The following is a 22,585-nucleotide window of genomic DNA, read 5'->3' on the forward strand; positions in this document are numbered from 1 at the left end:
TCAGTTATATATACTGTTGATTTTTCCTTATCATTAATTTTGTTATTTGGCAATGTAATAAGGTGGACTACATCAAAAGGCATAAGCAAATCAATGTCTATTATGAATACATTTGCATTTTGCCCCATTTGGAGCATCTCCATCTTTCCTGTGGAAGCTTATTTCTTATGCCCACATTGACAATTTATCAGGTCATGATGTTAGTATTTTCCAAACTCAAATTCTCAAGTTAATACTCCTTCAGCTTCAAAGTCACTGCAACTCAGAAGCCTCTAGCTTAAAACAACTTCATTTTAAAGGGCTGTATATTTTATTTCTTCCTAGCAGCTTTAAATCCACTCACAGCAGTTCCTGACAGAATTTATGGGAATACAATAATATGCCAATTAACTACAGTCAACTAGCTACTAATTCTGTGTCTTTAGAATGTCTTCATTATTAATGGAAAGCCCTGCCATGCACACTGAGATACGAGGAGGCAAACCAAAAGAAAAACCAACCCACTCTTAATTATATTCATAATTGCTCCTACAGATTCACAATTCCTCATCTAGAACTTTTAGTTCATGGATCAAATATGACCTATTTCTGCACAGGGAAAATGTTCATGCAATTAGGAATCAGTCAGCAAAAAGCCCACAGGCTTAACAAAGAATCATAGGTCCAAGCAATGTGCCTGTGTATTTGTTTTTCTCTCAGGTGTGCCACCCTCTAATTCAGCTTAAATTCCCACTTGCTGTTAAATGTATCTGATAAAGAAAGGTATCACTGCCTGTGTATCTGGAGTCCCACCAACAGTGTCAGAAATAGGGGTGGATTTTCATATAGCCATTCTTCCACAGGCAAGTGTTCAAAGAACAAATTGTAGACTATGTATGTGGGTACTGTCAGTCCTTGTGGGGCCAACTGGAATAAATCAGAGAGTTACAGATGGCTTTCTTTTGTGTCTGTTTTGCATTTAAAGTAAATTTAAACCCAACAGCTTTTTTTTTGGTCCTTAACTGTTGGGAGCCCCCTGAAGCACACGACAGTATTGACCACCTCCTCTTCTTAAGTATTCCTTCCCCTCTCCCCTTACACGTCTTTTTTCCCTCTTACCTAATGACTCTTTCCTAACCTACTTTGCAGGATCATCATCTCTTCCCTACCCCACACTCAGGAAGATATCCCAGGGTTCTGTCATAAGACTTCTTCTCTTCCTCTAATTCTCTCTCCTAATGATCTTATCTACCCCCATGTGTTTGGTTATCCGTTCTATGGAGATGACATCCATGTCTAACTATCCAGCCCCAATCTGCTGAGCACTAATCCCATATCATCCAATGTCTGGGCATTTCCACCTGGATATCTCATAGGCTTTAAATGCAATGATTTAAAATAATATTTATTACCTTTTTTTCACCAAAACTCTCCCCTTCACCCTTAACTTTCCTCCTCCGGTTGAAAATACCACCATCCTTTTGCTCACTAAGGTTCATCTAAGTAACTGAGAGTCATCTTCAACTTGTCACTCTCACTCTTCCTTCATAGCCAATCAATTGTAAAGTCTTATTGATTCTTTCTTCATAGTCTCTCTCCCCAACCATCACCTTCCCTCCACAGATATAGCTACTAACCCAGTTAAGGCGCCTATTATTTCATACCTGAACAATGACAATAGTTTCCTAATTGGTCTCCCTTCCTTCACTCCCTTTCCTCTCAAATCCATCCTCCACATAACTACTAATTGCTCTTTCTAAAGCACAAATCTGATGATGTAATTCCCTTGCTCAAGAAACTGTTTGGCATAAAATATAAGTTCTTCTGTTTGTCATTTGAAGTCCTTCACAATCTGGCTGCAATCTCTCTTTATATACTAATTTCACATTACTCTTCCTTGCACATTGTATTTTCAAGCCAAACTGAAGTACTCATAGCTCCCTAAACATGGCATCTGTCCTCTGCCCCAAAATCTGCCCCCTCCCCATCTCACTCCTCACCTCACCTCTTGAAGATGCTTTTCCTAACTTACTATCATGTTATTTAGCAAATTGTAAACTTCTAAATCATGGCAGGAAGGGTTTTCTCAAGAAAATGTTTTCTGATAAAGTCTGTGTCCCACTATCAGACACAGCTTTGTAGGTTATTTTTGCTGAAATATTTTTCTTTCCTATAAGGGAAGATTCCATTTGGGGAGGGGGGAGGAGGTAGATCAGGAAATTACTGTTTGGAACAAATTTTAAAAAATCAATAAAACTTTTAAAAATGAATAAGGAAATTGTAAGCTCCTTAAGAAGAGAGGGAAATAAAAGACAAGAGATAAGAAAAAAAAGTCTGTATCCTTTATAAAAACAAAAACAAACACAAACAAACAAACAAAAAAAAAAAACAACCAAACCTGGAACTTTCAAAGAAAAATTAAAACAGGATTTTGGATATAACTTTAAATTGCATTTGTGATCTTTTTTGTGGAGTGTAAGGCACTACAACAGGAGTTTATTAAGGGATTACAATGTGCCAGTCACAGTGCTAATCACTGGGGATGATATAAACAAAGACTGTTCCCTTTCTGACATACCCACTTCAGGAAGAGAACCTTGACCAGCTGAATCCTGCCTCCTCTTATACTCAGACTAGCATTTTGAAAACATTTCCTCAGTTTGAGGCTCAGTCTTTGAAGCATCTACCCTTCCTTTTCTGTATCTGTTCTCTCAATTTCATTTTCCCTCATGCCTGATACCTAATGATTTCATGAGGAAGGGCCTTATTCCCTTCTGTCACTGAAGAAGACAATTCCACTCATAGTACAATTCAAAATCTACAAGATCTCAGGACTTGTTTCTGGAAGAAATCTCGGTGGCCATCTAGTTTTAGGATTACAGGGTCATGGATTCAGAACCAAGAGGCACCTGAGATCATTTTGTCCAATTACCTCATGCTACATATGAGAAAACTGAGACCTAGAGTCAATAGGTGCTTTTCTCATGGAAGCACAATAAGTAACAGATATGGGATTAGAACTCAGGCCTTCTGTCTCCTAATTAAGTGATCTTTCAACCTTCCAGTGTTAGTGAATTAATGCATCATCTCTTTAAGAGTGTGTATATTTAATTTCTTTTTAAAATAAATTTTAATGATCATCTTTTTTTTTTTTTTTACATCATGGCATTTCTAGATATGCCAAGCTTCCAACCCAGAATTGAATCTTCCTTTTAGAAATTCTTTTTCACATCTCCAGGCCTATTTTTTTCTCATTCCAATTATTCAGATTTTAGCTTCCTTTTAATGATATTTTTCTTATTAATGTGCCTGTATTTGTGTGTACATTTTAAATGAGGATTGCTAAAATGGAAACTAATGCCTAGGTGGGGTATACTACAGGCAAAGGAACGCAACTAATGGTAGAATTTAATACAGTGTTGGCTGACAATGGGTAGGGAAGGGAGGGAGCTTCCCATTTTCTATCTTGAATAACACCAGGTAGGTCAACCCTGCCCCATCTACTTTTGATTTTCACTCTGATGACTTTCCCTCAGAAGCTCAGGAAATCAGGAGGTTCCAATAAAAGATTAGGAGGTGAACAGGTACAAAAAGCTAACTGTGACTTTCTTTACACTTTCACCCTGTCCCCTGAGAACCCTCATCCCTTTAAAGAACCCAGGGGATGTGTCATGACTTTGAAGACAATGCAATCGGAGTCAGATCTGTAACCCTGAGGTTGAAAGGAAGAGAAATGGGCATTTATCATAAGATTTCATTTAGGACTTTTAGAGTCATTTTTTTCCTCTTTAGGTTTTAAACAAAATATACAACAGCATAAATGGAAAGGAGGTAAGAAGGAAAGGAATATCTGCAAATTAAACAGCGCACTAAAAAGAAAAACTAATTGGAAAATAATTTGGCCTCTGCTCAAAAGGCAGAACATGCCAACCCCCAGCCAAAGGAAATGTATGGTCTTTTCACAGTGGTTGGTATTCAATTAGCACTCCCCTATTGTGGATTGGCTGGATTGTCAAGGGAATAAATCATTCACACACTCTTCTAAGGGCTCACTGCGTTACCTCTACCATTTCATCAATCTTCTCATCAGCTTTGTCATTACCCATCTCAGAGATTTCTCACCTTTTCAGGAACCCCGCATGATTCTGAACTCATGAAGTATTTGGCCACTATCATCTCAGCTATTAAATGTCAGAATCACACATCTCAAACTGCGTGTCAAGGCACTGTATTCTTGCAGCAATGAACCCATTACCTTTTTTTTTTTTTTTTTTTAATAAAGTGTGCTCTCCGGTCATCAGAAATTGTATGCTAGAAAGCCTGGGAGCTCAGTTTGATTGTGTCTCTATGCGTGCCTTTGAGGAGAATATCTAAGGCTAGATACACTCATTTGCAGCGGTTTGATAGTCAGTCTGCACCCCAGTCTCATGCAAATAATTTCTGCTGTTCTTTTCAGGCTGATCTAGGCAGCAGAATGAGGTGGGATGATAGATCAGAAGATCCAATTTCATTAGTATTCACAGCTTTGTCAGAGGAGAATTGTGGATCTCTCAATTTTACTCTTATCATGTGTTTTCATATGCCCTGAGAGGTGTGTGGGGAAGGAAATGGGGAAACAAAAAGCAGGAGAATGTATCCTCACAACTAGGTTTTTCATAGCTTTATAGGTTTAGTGATAAGGTCATCTAGTCCACACATTCCTCCGCTTCTCCTTGCCTACTCCACATACATATTACAGATGGGGATATTGAGGCCCAAGAGTTTAAGTGACCCACCTAAGGCTTTATAGATAGTAACAAAAAAGGTCCCCTGACTCTGGACGTAGCATTGGTTTCCATACTATCTCCTTAGCATCTTGGTGGATAGCATATAATATTGGAAAGAGCCAATGCACTTGGAGTCAGAAGACATGAGTTCAAGTTCTAGCTTTGATGCTTCATAGACATGTGACTGTGAGCAGTTAGGTCACCTTCCTGAGCCTGTTTATGTTTCATCTGTAAAATTAGGATGCTGGATGTACCTCCAGACCCGTAATTAAGGCAAGAGAGGAAGGCTTGGCCCTGGATGCTGCAGCTTAGTAGAAAGTGACAGCACCACCTTAGCCTAGGTCCTCATCCTCTCCAGCAGGCACTGGCTCTCCAGTGATGTCTCTCCAGGAGTGAACTAGCCCTTTAACAATGTAGAAAGTGTTCTGGGGAGTGTGCTTCCTCCTTCCTGGTGGCCAAACCCCAGATAAGTCCCTTCCTACTATCTCCCACCACTCCACGCCCCAAATACAAAAGTTTCTGGTTATGTCTCTACACCTAACAGGGTTGTTATGTGGATTAAATCAGAAAATGTTCTGTAAAGTGTTATATCAATCGTAAATAATATTATTGGTAAGTTCCTAAACTTCTTGGGAAAATCTTTAATCCTAAAATTGAAATAAAAAAAAAACTACCTCTCCAGAATGCAAATTTGCCACTAGATATTCAAGGTATCCAATGGCTATTTATTTTCTCCTTTCAAAGGACCTTCCTACACAAACACTTGAAGGTAATTTTTAAAGCTTCAAGGAAAACCTATCCCCCCACCCATTTGAGCATTTGAAAATATTGAGGTCACTTTCTGCCATGGAACCCTGCGATGATCCGGGCACCTGTAGTGACCACCTCAGCTGCAGGGGATGCACTAAAAAACAAAACAAAACAAACAAAACAAAACAAAAAAGAAAAAACAAAACAAACCAAAAAAAAAAAACCCAAGCCCTGGGTCCCAGGCCAAGATCTGCCTTCCAACAACTTTATTCTTCCAGAGGAAGGATCATCAAAGTGGAAACAATGCTGTAAATAAAATGGGCACCCATTGACTGTGGAATCACTGAACATAGTGTATTTTAGGAATGTTCTGGAATAGGCTTGTATAGCCTGTCAACTGAAGAGTGGCTGAACAGGTTTCAGTATCTGAACCTAAAGGCAGGAAACAGCAAAGATAGGGAATTAAGAAAAACAAGAAAAGACATGTATGAAGTAGGAAGAAAGAAAGAAGATCAGTGTACACAATGCTTACTAATGTCAACTAAAACCTGATCAGAAGGAAACTGATAACATATTAAATACAATGACTCTATGCATTATAATGAAGAGATACATGGAGGGAGGTGGGGGCATAGGTGTGTAATGTTACATATGTTCCCAGATGTGATTCTGTGACAGTAGGTCTGTCTTAACTGTTTTTCTTCATTGCAACAGAGAATTCTATGGGGGGGGCAGATTTGAGAAAATAAACGGTATTAATATGTGTGTAGTTGTGTGTATATAATATATGTATATTATATATACACACATATATCTGTGTGTATGTGTGTTTTAGATGGGTCTATTTTAAAAAAGATAAATAATAGTAAAAGGAAAAAAAAAACTAGGATCAACAAGTTAAACGTTTAGGGTCAAAGTAGAAGTATTTATATATTATTGATTGAAAAGACCAGCTCTTGTTTTTGTCCCCCTGATCCCAGCAACAGTTTGTCCTAGAGATATCCCCGGACAGCTAGGTGGCACAGTAGATAGAGTGCCAGGCCTGAAGTTAGGAAGACTCCCTTGCCTGAGTTCAAATTTGGCCTCAGACACTTACTATCTGTGTAACCTTGGGCAAGCTACTGTTTGTCTGTTTCATCCTCTATAAAATGAGCCAGAGAAGGAAATGTCAACCACTTCAGTATCTTTGCCAAGATGGTATCCCAAATAGGGTCATGAAGAGTCAGAAGTGACTGAAAATGACTGAACAACAAAAAGAACTATCTCTTCTTTTAGGGAATATTCTGAGCAAACCGGTACATGAACAAAATAGAACTACTCTCCTCTTGTACCATACTCCATGAAACAAGTTGATGTTTTGAAGAATCCCAATGACCCTACTGATATCTATACCAATTTATCACATCTTTCATCCATATGAAACTGCTCAAACTTTTTTAATGTTTACACCTTTATCTTTACACTCTTTTACTTATAAGTCAGCAGTTCTTCCTAGCCTTCATTTTCTTTTTCAGGTCAAGTATTAAAGATTCCCAACTATTTTCTCAAATTTGCTTATTCTTTAGCAGTTAACCAAAATGAGAATGCTGAATATTCTCAAACTTTAAAAGTCCTTAATATCTTATTCATTGTATTTGGTGGTTTTCAGTTTTCTCATGGAGAAAAAAATTAATTTAGTCATAACTCAACTTCATATATTATTCACCTGCTACTTGTACAACACAATCCCAAATAATAAAATTTGGTGCATGTTGTCTTAATTTCTACTGCATGGGGAAGGAGAAATCATCAAGAAAATCTTTAACCATCATGTGGAAAACCTTGAAAGCCCATGCTTTGCCCTCAAGGTTCAATTGTTATCTTTTATCCACTGCTCAATTCATTTCATTATCTGATCTGAATTATTCTCTAGTTCTTCTGGTACATTGCTGGGCAGCTGGTGTACTATTTCATAGTTGTAGGAGGCCATGGCTTCTTCATGAAGAATTTGGAAAAATCTCACACTGAATGTTATCCTGTAGTTTCTTTACACTATAAACCCTCTTTTCAAGTCTTGTATATAATACAGAATTATCTGTTTCATTGTTCAGGGAAGAAGTCATAGTCATGAAAATCAACAATAACTCCACCTTCTTTCATTTTATTTTTTAATTCATCAACTACTCTATCTTCATCCAAAATGGGACATTCATATTCTTCATGAAAGCCATCATGCAACTGTCCTTGTGCTAAATTGCCCACATTAATGTATGTCAATCCTATTCTTGATGCAAGGTCTTTACCTAGTGTGATCTTTCCAATCCCTGGTATACCACCCCAGTTGCCTGCTCTCCCTGAGGGATCAGCCTTAAACATTTTTTTTTTATATTTAAGCTATATCAAGCCTTGACTATTGGCTTTGAGTGTAGTTTTCAAGTCTAAAAGAAAAACAGATACATGATGACCAACAGATATTCAGATGAAAGTGCATAGATTGGCCCAATGTAAATCCATCTCCATTAGGCATAAAAGCACAAACTGCAAACAAGCCTGGAATGGCTGCTGGGCATTTGGGGTAAATGACAGCAACATTAATTATTATCAATTTATTAATTAGATATACTCTCCTATACTGGCCAACCATTCCCTAATTAATTGATGGAAACAGACATGGTACAGGAAGGTCAACTTGACTGTTTTGTTAAGAACCTAAGTACGTAGTCTCCTCTGCCAGATGAGAAAGAGATGCCTGCCACCTTTTTGAGTTGTCTCCCGGACTCTCCTAGTACAAGTTATGTAAGCATTGAGAAGAGATATCTAGGCTGATAGTCTGTCCCCAAAGATGGGAAAATGCCAACATCTGGCCGCCAAAAAGTGTGGGTTCCAAAGGGAAATGAACTCCTCTCAATGCCAGATCTCACTTTAAGTCACAGTTTGTCCCTGCATATTACTGTTGGGCCAGTAATAATATTTTCATTTATAAAGGGATGCCATGTAACATCATTAAGATTTATTTAATGCAGTGTTTTAAATTAGAGTCTGGTTTAACTAAAAAAAAAAAAAGCGCCCCTTTGATATCCCAATGGAGAAATTTGTTATCTGCTCTTAATAAGAGACTCCAAAGCCTTTGGGTGGCCCAGGACCACTTAAGTGATTCATATGTAATGGAGGGATGAAACAGTGTGTCTGATAGAACATTTTTGTGGGATTTTTTTAATTATACATTTATTAACATTTGTAAACATGCTTCAGGATATGTATTTATCTTTACCCTTTTTGAAAACCTCTGGTCTGCTGGCAGTAGGGAATATAAATTATATTTCTTTCCTCTTTAAAAAAAAATCATTTCAAATCCTGAATTGGCAGGGGGGAGGAAGTTTGTTATTTTTGAAAAGTGCCTATTTACTGTATCTAATCAAAAAGGCTTAAAATCACTTGGAGGGTGGAACTACCACAACACCACCAAAAAATCAAAAGCATCAAATAACTTACCAGAGAGGGCATTTTGGCCAGCAATATATGGATCATGTTCCTTTGAATTAAAGACTTTACAGGGGAAACCTTTTTTGGAAAAAGGAACTTTTTCTGAATCTAAGTCTTTGAGGGGAAAAAAAAGTGATAATTATACATCTGATGAATCTGCCCAACCTCTAAATCCAGGCTTCAAAATGGACACTTCAATGAAAAATATGTTGAGGCTCTTAGCACAGTCCCTGGCGCATAGAATGTATTTAATGATTATTGACTTAATGGTCTAAAACATCTCATCTATACTAATGACTTTGAGATTTGGATAGTATCTGTTGAATGAAAAATTAATTAATGAAAGGATGAACAAATGATCTACGCCCACTAATGGTATTCCCCCACCCTCACCCCCATAACTCTGTCCTAGTTTCCTTTTCTTTTACCTTTATATACTGTCATCAGCTCTCACATATTCGATTATCTCTAGGGAGATGATTCCCAAGCCAATATATCCAGCCCTACTCTCTTTCAATAAGCATCATGCATCTTCAACAGCATCTTAGATATAGTATCCCTAATACAAGTCAAAAACTCATTCTCCAAAACTTCCCGCTTCTGAACTTCCCTATTGTTGTTGAGGACACCCCCATGTCACCCAGGCTCAGAACCTCAGTGTTATTCTAGACTACTTACTCTCATTCAACCTACATATCAAATAGATCACCAAATCTGTTCATTTCTACCTAAAGAATATCTCACCTATATGTTCCCTTCCCTCAATTCATATAGGCACAATCCTAATTCTGGTGAGACCTTCATCAGTTCTACTAATCTCCCTGCCCCAAGCTTCTATGCATTCCAATCCATCTTCCATTCAGTTAAACAAGTTGAGTTTTCTAAGGTGTAGATCTGACTATGTCATTTCTCCTTTTCATTGAGCTTTGGTGGCTCTCTATTAATCTCCAGGATCAAATATAAAATTCTCTGTCATTTAAAGATCTTCATAACCTCTCCTCCTGTGCCTAGCTCCACCCCCACTTCCACCTTCCTTTGTCTTACTCCCCTCTACATTCCAAACTCTAGCTGTACTGGCCTATCTATACTCTTTAACCATGACAATGCATTTCCAGACTGTGTGCCTTTGCACTGGCAATACCCCCGTAAAAAGAAGGTTCTGCCCCTCCCTACCACCTCCATCTTTCAATTTCCCTGGCTTCCTTCATGACTCAGCTCTAATCTCATCTTTTGTTGATGGCCTATCCATGTCTCCCAATCTTCAAATGCCTTCCCCTTTCAGATTACCTTAATCTATCCCTATGTATTTTGTATGTATCTATTTATCTACGGATTCCCTCATTAGAATATATATTCCTAGAGGGCAGGGATTGCTTTTTTGTTTATTTGTTTACTGTCCGTGTATACCCGGTACTTACAATTGTACTTGCCACGTGGTATTACATATTGATTGACTGAATGAATGTATATGAGGATTGTTAATATTCAAATATGGGAACTTTTGTGTAATAGTTTTCCTATTATGGAAACAAGGACAATTATTCTTAAAGGGCTTTTTGAAAAATAAAATCAAACAAAAAAAAGAAATAAGTTCTCTACATATACACTGAGGTATGATAAATAGATTCCTTCCAGGGCAACAAGCTATCAACTAGAAAAGAACCTCATAGAAGGTGGACTAAGCAATACCCTCATGCCCTGAAAGAATTAATTTACCTTACATGAATGAACAATTTATTCCCAAAAGCTATTTTTGCAAGCCCAAATTGCCATGGCCTCTGTTAGCTATAAATTCACTACCATAAAGATATAGAAAATTTGAGCTGGTAGCTTTATATCTGGCTACTACAATTACTCTAATAACAATTCGATTGCATAAGTTGATGACTTTTCACAATTTATTTACATACTCTTTTTATAAATGCACCTAATGCATAAGGACCTCTGAGCACATGAGCTCAAGTGATAATAAATATAATTACTAAATTGGAAAGTCATTAAAATCCACCAAAACAAAAGTCAAAAGCTTAATAAATGTAGGAGAGCATTAAAAAAATAACTAGTACCTCTATTTCTCATGGTTTCAAATTTCAAGACTACAGTATATATAGGCATTATTGGTCTCACTTGGTTGTCATTCCAAATCAAAGGAATCATTGGAAAGAGGAAAGCAATTAAAGTAGAGGCAGCAGGACAGATTAGAGCATTAGACTTGAAGAAAGAAAGAAATGGGAGGCAGTTTTATGGTTCAGTGGAGAGAGAGTCAGGCCTAAAGTCAGGAAGACCTGAGTTCAAATTCAGCCTCAAACAGTTACTAGCTATGTGACCCTGGGCAAGTCACTTAACTTTTGTTTGCCTTAATCCACTGCAGAAACAAATAGTAAACTACTCCAGTATCTTTTTACAAAGAAACCCCCTAAGAGATCACAACTGAACAACAACAACAAAGAAGAAATGAGTTCTAACCTTGCCTTAAGTACTTATTAGATGGGCAAAACACCTAACCTCTCTTAGCCTCAATGTTTTCATCTGTAAAATGGGGTATCTATAACTGCCTCAGAGGTTTGTGGTGAGGATCAAGTATAATAATTTGTGTAAAGCACTTTGGGAATCTTTAAAATCTATAAAAATGCCAATTATCGACATGTTTATTTAAGTACAGTGACAGATATTTCTTCAAATACATCTCTAATAACTGAAGTTACTAGACATTTAAGTCCATGAGGACAGGGACCTATCATATGTCTTTGTATCAGCGTATGTTTATAGTTAGCAGCATGGAGTAGGCAGAGGACGAGTTTTGAGGAAGAACATAGCTGAAGTTAGGGGAATGGGAGAATAATACAGTGTAGGAGAAGGAGCAAAGTAGTGATCGCCAGGCAATAGTTATACCGCTTTAAGTATTCTGGTGTTTTGTACTCTGGGATACTTGTCAGAAGATACCGATCCTTAGGGTACAACAGAGATCCTGAACTAGCCAATGAGGATCTCTGGGTAGACAGCAAGGCTTTGAGTCAGTTAGGTGGGGCCATGGTGCACAGAGTGCTGGGGCTGGAGTCAGGAAGACCCGAATTCAAATCTGGCCTCAGAGGTTTTCCAAATATGTGACGCTGGGCAAGTCGCTTAAGCTTTGCTGACCTCAGTTTCTTCACCTGTAGTGAGGGGATGATAATAGCACCTATCTCCCAAGGTTGTGGTGAGGATAAGATGAGATATCTGTAAAGTATTTAGCACAGCATAGATGCCTCTTTCCTTGTTCTTTCCCTTGATGTGATGCAAAGGACACTGAATTTAGAATCAGAGGGCCTGAAGAAATATTTTGGCTCTGCCACTATGACGTCAGGTAGATAATTTCACCTCCTAAGCTTCATTTTCCACATCTATAAAATAGGCATTATGTAACAGTTGCACTCTCACAGGATTGCTGTCATAAACCAGAAAATGCTACACACATTTAAGCTATCATTATTATTATTATTATCCTTCAAAGCAAACCAAATGGGATCAAGTATTCTCTACAGTTAATTGTATAACTGAAGACATGAGCTACTGCGGAGAATCATTTGTGAAATTCTACCTCTAGAGAATCAAATTGCTGGCGATCCAAGGAAGGGACAATGGAGGGATGCATGGTCAGTACAGGTGGGCTTCAACACATTACTATCCATGATTTACAACCAAGAAATAGTGCAAACGATATACAGGGAACTGTACAGTTTGAAAAAGAGTGTGGCATATGGGACAATATTGGACTTGGAGTCAGAAAGACCTGAGTTCAAATACCAGAACCAACATTTAAGATCTTCATAAAATTAGGCAAGTCATTCAACCTTAATGAACCTCAGGCACCTTTCTAAGACTAAATGAGGTAAAATAAATAATGGTTACAACCAATGTCAGTAGGAGGAAATGTTGCCTTGAGAGTTCTCACATAGATAAAGCCAAAAGTCCTGCAGCATCTCTTCTATTCTTCCATGATCTTTCAAAGACCATGGACAATGGCCAACAATTGCCCCTGTTAATTCTTTCAGTACCCTATGATCTATTTCCTATGACTTGGCCTTATCCTTTGAACTCATCCAAGGCAGGGAGGCACCATCTTGCTATCATCTTCTTATTTTGGCTATCCATTCCTTGAGAGACCATGTAGTACTTCAGAATCTGTGCAATGAAGGGAGAGTTGGCCTGAGTCTTTAGACAACTTTCTACAACTACAAGAAATGGAATAGTTCATTGACCTTAATTGGTAAAGGAAGTTTCTTCAAAGGGGAGCTCCCTACATTGATTATATACAGACATGCATATAGCTATGCATGCCTATATGTATATATTCTCTATTGGCCTTTTTTGTTCTTTGCAATCCAAAAAATAATTCTCCCTGGTAGAGATAAACAAAGCAAAATAAGCCAAGTAAATCTGCTCAACTTCTTTCTGTTATTTTTGGTCATTGTTTCATTTATCTTAATCAACTGTCCTTCTTGAGGGGATGCCAGAAAGGAAGGTGTACTGACCATGAAAAAAAAGCAAAGAGATCATAGGTAGACAGCCCAAGTGCTGTGCTGGCATCCATGAAATATTATAAGCATTAGCATTATTTTCTGGCAGTTCTTCTACAATGCTAAGGTCCCAGCCCTGTCCTCAACCCAGGCTTTAGTTGGATTACCAACAAGAATGGAAGCCTGGCTGGCAGGGCTGCTCCATCCAATTGTTTCATTGAGATTTTATTATTAACATTTCCTTGGACCACCCTCCCCAAACAGAACCTCCGTGTCAGCAACCCCTTACCACAATCTCCAAGTTCCCCAGAAATACAGAAGTTCCTCCATAAAATATGCTCTTCTTGAATGTGAGCGCTATTTGTTTTGTTTTTGCCATTCTCTGTATCTCCAAAACATAGCACAGTGCCTGGCACATGATAAGTACTTTATAAGCTTGTTTACTGACTCCTAAATTTACTGAGGACTCCAGATCCCTGTAGAAATAATATTTGGTAAAGTCTTCCACTTTGCAATGTCTCAGATTAGGAGAAAGTCTTCCAGGAAAAGCAACAAAGACTCTTTAGCTTGATAAACAGGTATGTTCAATCAATATGGGCTTTGTCTGCTCAGTATATCTGCCTCTCTACTGAAAAACAGTGGTATCATCACAGGAGACAGCCTGGTCCCTACAGTGGCTTCCTTCTCTAGCAAAAGAAATGACTGGTGTATTTTGAAGAAATATATGGCTGGGCTTCAGGGACAGCTTCACATCTGTTTGAGCCCTAACTGAGACGATTTCCCCACAGCAGGAGAAACATTTAATTCTATCAAAATGGAGAGGTGCTTTCCCCCACACCCCCTGGGTTTAGTTAGATAACAGTGGCATGACTGCTGATTTTCATTTCAATCAGAATTATACAAGATCATTGCCTAATTAGAATGGCAAAAAGAAAAAGACACAAACACACACAAAAAAGGATCATTTTTCACCTACCTAGGAAAAAGGGAATACTGTAGTCTATTAAGAAAATGATTCTCATTCACCAAAATGACCACTTTAATTTCTATCGGCACCATGTGCCCTCATACTCAGGCTTCAGAGTCCATCCAGCAAGGTTTTTGATAGAAATCCATGTGCAGAGAGGTTTATTTTCTCTTCACAAAAAGAATCACAACAGTCTGAGGCATGAGACACATGATCTCTGCTGGGTAAGCTATATATTTATTTTAAAAACCAACCTCAGAAAGTTTGGTTGTGTTTAAACCACCATGGCATAAAAACCATAAAAGCCTCATTGATGCCAGCAGAATGTGGTGGTCTATCTAAACTAGGCTAGTTTGGGGTTTTAGTAATAGTTCTAAAGATGCCCCCCATAGGCCACATTCATAGGGAGAAATTGTGGTTATTATTAGTAAGTCTGGGATCAACCAGATAGAGAATTTTCTCTGGTCTGAGTGTCCTGCTGTGATGGAGACAGTCGTTTCTTGAGGCTACTTTAGCAATAGTCACACACACACACACACACACACACACACACACACACACACACTCTCACACACACAACAACCCAGAAATAGAAACAGAGCATATAACATAGAGCAGAAAGGGTCCTTAGAGATCATCTTGTTTAATTCTTCACTTTACATGTGAGAAACTGAAGCCTAATGAAGTAAAATGACTTGTACAATGTCAGAAAGTCAGTAGAACCAGGATTAGAATCTGGGCCTCTTGGTTCTTAATCCAGGACCCTGGTGCTCCTTAAGTACTTACTTCTTTGGGAGTAAATGTGACCTGAAGGGATGATCTTCCCTCAAGGGGTCCAAATACCCATTCTGAAGTCTCCTCTAAGAAATACACATGGGGGCAGTTAGGTGGCACAGTGGATAGAGCACTGTCTCCAAAGAGACCAACAAATTGTCTTTGGCTTAAAACAACACCAAAGCCATACTCAATGTAGAAAAATTTCAAAGGTCAATAAAGAATGATAGAATAATAGAATTCCAGAGTTGGGAGGGACTTCTGAAGCAATGTGCATCAACTCATATGTAAATAGGAATCTATTCTATTTTATCCCAACAAGTAGTCATCTAGGTCTCACTTGCAAATTTCATTGATTGGGAATTTGCCACATCTTAAAGCAATCCATTCCTTTTTTAGTTAGACCTAATTATTTTTCTATCACACTGAAACCAACCCTCCTTCAACTTATATTCATTTCTGCTATTTCTCTCCTATGGGTCCAAACAGAAAAAAAGTCTAATTTATCTTCCATGTGACAGTCCACCAAATACCTTGAAAATAGCAAACCTGTTTCCTCCATCTTTCAGGTCTTCTCTCCTCCAGACTACATAGTCCTAATTGTTTCGATTGATCCATGTATGGCATGGTTTTGAGTTTCCTCGTTATCCCAGGAGCTGTGTCCTGAATGCCTTACAGTTTAAGAATACCCTTTGCAAAATGTGGAGGCTATGTCCAGACAAGGACATGGTATCAGAATTAGGTCAACAGCTTCCTAATTAATCTTTCTGTCTCCAGCTAATCCAATCCTTCCTCCACACAGCTGTTAAAAGTGATATTCCTAAAGCACAGATTTGACCATGTCATTCCATTGCTCCAGAAACTGCAGTGGTTCTTTGGCTCCTAGGATAAATGACAGACTCCTCTGTGGGGCTTTAAAAGTTCTCCAGAGTCTGGCTCCAGATTTATTGCTCTCTTTCACATGCTCTATGTTCCAGCCAGGCTGACTTGCTTGCTGTTTGTTGTTATCTGTACATGCTATCCTACTTCCCCATCCCCATGCCTTTGTCTAGATTGTCTACAACATGTTAAATTCACATTATCCTCCCTACTCCCTTAGAATCCCCAGCTTTCCTTTAAAGCTGAGTTCAGGCTACCTGAGACTGGAAGCCAAACCTTATCCTTCACAAATGTCCTACTACCTAAAATTAATTTATATATAGTTAGTATTTAACTTCATAAATATACCTTGTTTTCCCTTAAAAGGAAGTTCTTTTGAAGGCAAAGGCTGTTTTGTTTTCATCTTTGTGTCTCTGGAACATAGAAAATGTGGGGCAAATAGTGGGCATGTAATAAATGCTAATTGAATTTTTTTATTCCTCCTATAGCCATTCAAATACTAAAAACACTTATCATGACTCCTAATCTTACCCTTTTTGTCTTTGTTTCTCTAAGCTAAATACTTCAATTTTCTTCAACCAGTTCTTAAATAGCATTATTTTCAGGCTTCTCAGTATCCCAGTTGCCATTCTCTGAATGTTCTACATTGTGCTTCTTAACCTTTATTTTGTGTCATGAGAAAGCCTTTGGTCTATGTGAAACCTATGGTCCAGTTCTCAGAATAACATTTTTAAATGCATAAAATAAAATAAGAAGAATTATAAAGGAAACTAATTTTGGTGAAATAAAATTATTTTTCCCTATCAAAGTCCACAGATGCTCTGAAATTGATCCACAGATACCTTGGGCATCCATGGCCCCCGGATTAAGAATCCCTGCTCTAAAACTCCTCAATGTCCTTCCTGAAATGTGACACCTGAAACTGAATATTTTAGATGTAGTCTTTAGTATGGCAGAGCTATCACTTCACCCTTTCTGGACACTGTGTTCCTTTTAATGAACTCTAAGGTCACATTTGAATTTTTTTTTTTTTTTGGTTAATATACCACATTTTTGTGTCAGCTTTTAGGAGCTCAGAACACATCCCCCCCCCCAACAGAAACGATGTTATAAATTGAGGCCCTTATTCACAAGCTAGCCTACAAAAGCTTTTTAAAGTTCATAATGTAACCGAAATGTACATTTGCAATGAAAACTTTAAGTAGCCAATACTTCTACCATATGAATAATTATGCAAAATGGGAAACATTGAATAAGAAATAGTCTTCATTTTTGGTTAATGTATCCTGAATAATGGTACTTGAAGAAAGTCAGCTTCTATTAGAAATTTCAAAAGATACACCGTAGAAAGAGACTTCTGTCAAGGTGCTGCTAGGAAGTTCTGGACATTTGCAAGAACCTCAGAGGCTGATGAAACTGGATTTACATTATGTCGAATTTCACTTGCTTTTTCTTCATATAAATATTATCGTGAATATGAATCTCGTACTCCTCAGCCATATGTTTATGTTTTGACTCACATGGAATAAAAAAGAAGAAAAAAGCAGAAAAGGAGACAATGGAGAAGTGTTCTAACATAACTAGACAACAGTTGGGGGAAAAAAAGAGAAAAGAAAAGCTTTAAAAAGCATGGATGATAAAGACAGAATTAGCCCAGTTACATGAGAAGGAAATTAAAGAAATGGTATTTGAGATGGAAGAAAGATAGTGCAGCATGGAAGGCATATGGGATCAGATAGTCCCCTCACCCAGATATCAAATGATATGGTTGGGCCAAAGCAAACAAGAAGTTGGTCCAGAGCAAACAAGAAACATAGCATTTAGTGGACAAAGAAAAAGGACGATGTTGTTCAAAAACATATATATAGTATGCAAAATATAAATATATATTTCTCATATATGTGTATACATACATACATTTATGTACATAGCATATATATACATACATATGTGTATAAACATGTATATGTGTGTGTGTGTGCGTCGGTGTGTGTGTGTGTGTGTATGTTTGTGTGTGTGTGTGTGTGTGTATGAGAAAAAGAACCTGTTCTGAGGGAATTCTTAAATAATTATAGTACTAATGGTCTGGGGCATTCTTTAACACTAATACATTTCTAGAGGGTTAGGATTTCAAAAAATCTTGACAGATGAACATTGTGGGTTCATACTGTATGCACATTGTATATCAGGAGATGAAAGTAGTCAGATTGAGACTGGATGTATAGATTTGTCAACCATCTGCATAAAGGTGTAATGGGGGTTGAGCACATATGCAGATCTCATCTGCTTGCTAAGAAGGTATATTCCCATGGAGGGTGCTTTGGAGCTGCTTCCAGGGGAATCAAGATGGTATGTGAGGGAAGTACATGAGTAGAAATTCTGTAACTAGTTCTGCTTGGACTACCTACATGATCAGTAGGTACTTTTTTTCATTGACTGCATAGCTAGAGTTTTCAGAATTTTTAAAATGGTCTGAGTCAACTTACATTTTCTCTCTCTCTCTCTCTCTCTCTCTCTCTCTCTCTCTTTCTCTGTCTCTCTCCCTCTCCCCCCCCCCTTTCAAATGCATTTGTGTCTAGGGTGGTGAGGTGACTCCTTTACTTATGGCATCTGGTAAGACGACAATATAAAGAGAAGACCCATGAGGCTTTCCCCTTCCCTCCAGGCCATATGGCCCCCATGAAATGGGGCCTTTGGGGCTCTTTCAAACATCATTTCCCATTCTTGATGCAGGGAGTGGAAACTCCAACTTTCTGAGTTTCAAAGTCCAGGAGTCTGAACCATAGGAATCTGGGAATCCAAGAATCCAGGCCAAGTCTTATCCAGGCCTGATTCTGAGGAGCACTTAGAAACACAGAGCTAGCATCTACAATAACCCCAGGCCCAGATGACCACAGCAATGCCCCCTTTGGAGGGTGAACTTAGTGTAATCAGTACTATATAGGAACTAATCTTAGGTCTCAGCCTAATCACACATCCCACCCTACATACATCTAGACAGTTGGTTGAGAGTGAATTATATCCGTCAGGTGATGGGGAAAACATTCAAAATTTGTTTTTGCTATATCTTTTAAATAAATATTCTTTTGTAAAAACTTCTCATTATTAGGTGGTTAAATATAACTGGATCACTGGTCACTAGGTCTCTAAAATAGAAGAAACAGAGCTGCTAGAAGCCTGAGTCAACTGCAGAGAAAGGAGACATAAACCCTTCAAGATACATGAAAACTTTGGGGTGGGGGGAGTGTATGTGGAAATATATCCAACCTGGCTTTGAGAGAGTAGGGTCAGAACATATGTGTAACAAAGTTGATAATTAAAGCTTCCAGGATGATAAAATCACTAAGAAGGAGGAGAAAAAAAAATACTTTCAAGACAGATTCTTGAATAACACTCTCACTTATGGGACAGAAAGAAGACAGATTAGCAAAGGAAACAAAAAGATTGGTTAGAAAAGTAGGAGACACAAGAGAGCAATGTCACTGATGGAGAAAGTATTAAGAAAAAGTACATGACCATCAGTGTGCAATGATACAGAAAATCCAAGAAGGATGAAGACTGAGGAAAATCCATCGTATTTGTCAGTTAAGAAGTCACTGTCACCCTGAAAGAAAGCAGTTTTTATTATAATAGTGATATAAGTCAGCAGTTTTAAGGACTGAGTTGGTGTTAAGCAAGTAGAGCAAATGAATACAGGCAACTTTCTGGGAAAAGATGATAGCTTGATCAGTAGAAAGGTCAAGGAATTTGTGTGTATATTTATGCTTGTGATATTATGAGTCTGTTAGGATAGGGAGACTGAATATATTTGTAGGTAGACTAGAAGAAGCCAGAAAAGAAGATTGAAGATGGAAAAGTGGAAATTATTAAGGGGGGGGATGTCTCTGGTGTCATAAAAAGGATTAGAATTAGGCCTTTTTTTACCTTTTCTATCAAGAAAAATGTCCTTCAAATAGAAAACAGGGAAACAACTACAATAAAGCAATACTAGGAAAGTACTTGATTCTTTAAATCAACTCAGATCTTCAGCATCAGACCTATTATATTCCAGTCAGATTTCGTTTCAGTATGAAGAACTTAAAATACACCCCCCCACACACACACACACACACAAAATTATAGTTCTCATGCTGGGGAAAAATGGAAGGCAGTTGGGCAGAAATTAGGTTTAGAGCAACATCTTACACCATATGTAAGAATAAATAAAAATAGCCATGTGACCTGAATACTGAAGATCATCACACACACACACACACACACACATAACAGAAAAGAACACAATGAAATTCCCAGCTGTGGCTAGGGGGTAAATTATTAAACTAACAAGAGATGGAAGAGATCATAAAAGACATTATAATTTGTTTACATGAAATTGAAAAGTTTTGCAAAAGCAAAATTAAAGCATTTAGGATAAGTAGGAAAGTGGATAACTTGGTGAAAAAAAATCATTGTATTGAATATATCATGAAGGGTATGATAGACCAGATATTTAGGGAAGAACTACTAGAAATACATAAGACCAAAAAACATTTCCCCAAAATGTCAAAGGATATTCTCGAAAGAATTGCAAACTATTAACAGGCATGAGAAAGAATGCTCCAAATTACTAATAAGACATACAAAATCAAATCAACTATTAAGTTTCAATAAACACCCAAATATTTGACAAAGATGACAAAAGATGGGAATGGTTAGTATCAAAGGGGACATAGAAATGCAGAAACACTAATTGTATTGTTACTAAGGCTGTGAATTGGTCCAACCATTCTGGAAAGAAATTTTAAATTATGCTAAGAAAATGACCAAAATGTGTTTACTCTTTAATCCAGAGATGTCACCACTAGCCATATGCCTCAAGAATTTCAGTTGATAAAATGTCAGGCCCCATATACATCAAAATGTTTAGAGTGGAACTTTTTTGTAGTAAGCAAAGAATTAGAAGAGGGGAAAAAGTAGTTAGCCAGCAATTGCGGAATGGCTAAACATGATGTGGCATATGAATGTAAAGCACCATTACTACAAATATGTGGAGACTTAGATGAACTATACAAAATGAAGTAAACTCAACCAAGAAAATAATAAACATAGAGAAAACAACATAAATGGAAGAAGCAATGCCAATCAAAACTATATCTCATGAAATTATAATGACCAAGTTATTGCCCAGAAAAGATATAAGGAGATACCTTCCTACCTTTTTGCAGAAGTGGAGGGAAGTGCTATGGTTCTGGAACACTGCATATAATATCAGACTTTTTTAATGGGTTGGTTAATTTTGCTGAAATGTTTGTTTACCCATCTTTTAAAATCTTCCTCATAAAGAATCCCTTGCTGGGAGGGTACAGGGCAGAAATACAGTAGGAAATATGTGATGTAAAAACAAAACATATCAATAAAACAGCTATTTAAAAATAATTAGATTTCTCAAAAAAATAGAATGGGCTACTCTGAGGTAGCCAGTACCTTGGCATTAGAAATTAGTCAATTAGCATTTTTAAGTGACTGCTATGTGTCAGACAGTGTTAAGCACTAAGCCATGTTCAAATACAAGCTACACTTGTCAAGGATGTTGTAAAAAGCACCCTTACACAGGTTAGGCAGCTTGGCTTACTGACCTTTTAAGGCTTCTTCAAATTCTAAGCCTTTATAATCCGGCTGACAGGTACAGAGAGTCAGAACATGGGCTGAGGAGCTACAGCTCATCTGGCTGAAACTCCGAATCCTCAAAAGGCTGGTGTGAGCTCAAGTGCCCCAGAACCTTAATGAGGCAGCTATCCCCATTCCGGAGGGAAATAGATCTTGAAGAACCCTTCACACACACACTGAAATCGTGAGAGGTCATGAGGCATCACCTCTCAAAGTGTCTAATTGAAGTCCTGCCTACATGAGGCACCTCCACTGACTGTCTGAACCTACAGGTCTGCACTTAATAATACAGTAAAAATAATAAAACAATCCCTTATATTACAGCTCTATTGCTGAGTGTATGAGGAAGGGGCATGAATTGTGGAGAGAATGACAAAGGGGGTTTATTTCTGGCTTTTAAGTCCTTACTTAGCCTGTGCCAGGTGCAACCAGTTCTGGGAGCAATGTCGAACGTGGGATTGAGTGGGGGTGGTTACTGGACAAACTTCAAGTAAGTGTCCTATGGTCTCATCAAACAGGTCTGAGGACTTCCACTGAACATGGGAAAAGTGCCTTTACTCCTGACTTTCCCTGGGAATCTGTGAATTTAGACCCAGGAGATTAAATACACAAAAGCTTAGGTGTACCAATATAATTGCACATTGCAAATCTTCTCAGAAAACTAGCAAGGGAAGGGAAGAATATTCATAATTATCATTCATGTCTTCCAGTCACATGATAATAGAGATGAAGACAGAGAAAGAGAGACAAAGAGTGGAGAAGAGAGTGAGAGAAAGAGGGGGGAGAGCCAAAGACACAGAGATAGATGAGGGGGGAGACAGAAGGGAAGGGGAGAGAGAAAGGGGAGCCAGAACCAGAGAGATAGA

General features: G+C 38.0%; 1 protein-coding gene and 1 pseudogene across 2 annotated transcripts in view; both read right to left on the bottom strand.

Moving 5' to 3' along the window:
* MACROD2 (mono-ADP ribosylhydrolase 2) overlaps window positions 1-22,585 on the bottom strand; it is a 2,135,263-nt gene that overhangs the window by 623,535 nt on the left and 1,489,143 nt on the right. The window lies entirely within an intron of this gene.
* Window positions 7,345-21,776, bottom strand: LOC114026552 (annotated as a pseudogene).

Source organism: Vombatus ursinus, unplaced genomic scaffold (assembly GCF_900497805.2).
Source record: "Vombatus ursinus unplaced genomic scaffold, bare-nosed wombat genome assembly UNPS02014841.1, whole genome shotgun sequence".
Lineage (NCBI taxonomy): Eukaryota > Metazoa > Chordata > Mammalia > Diprotodontia > Vombatidae > Vombatus > Vombatus ursinus.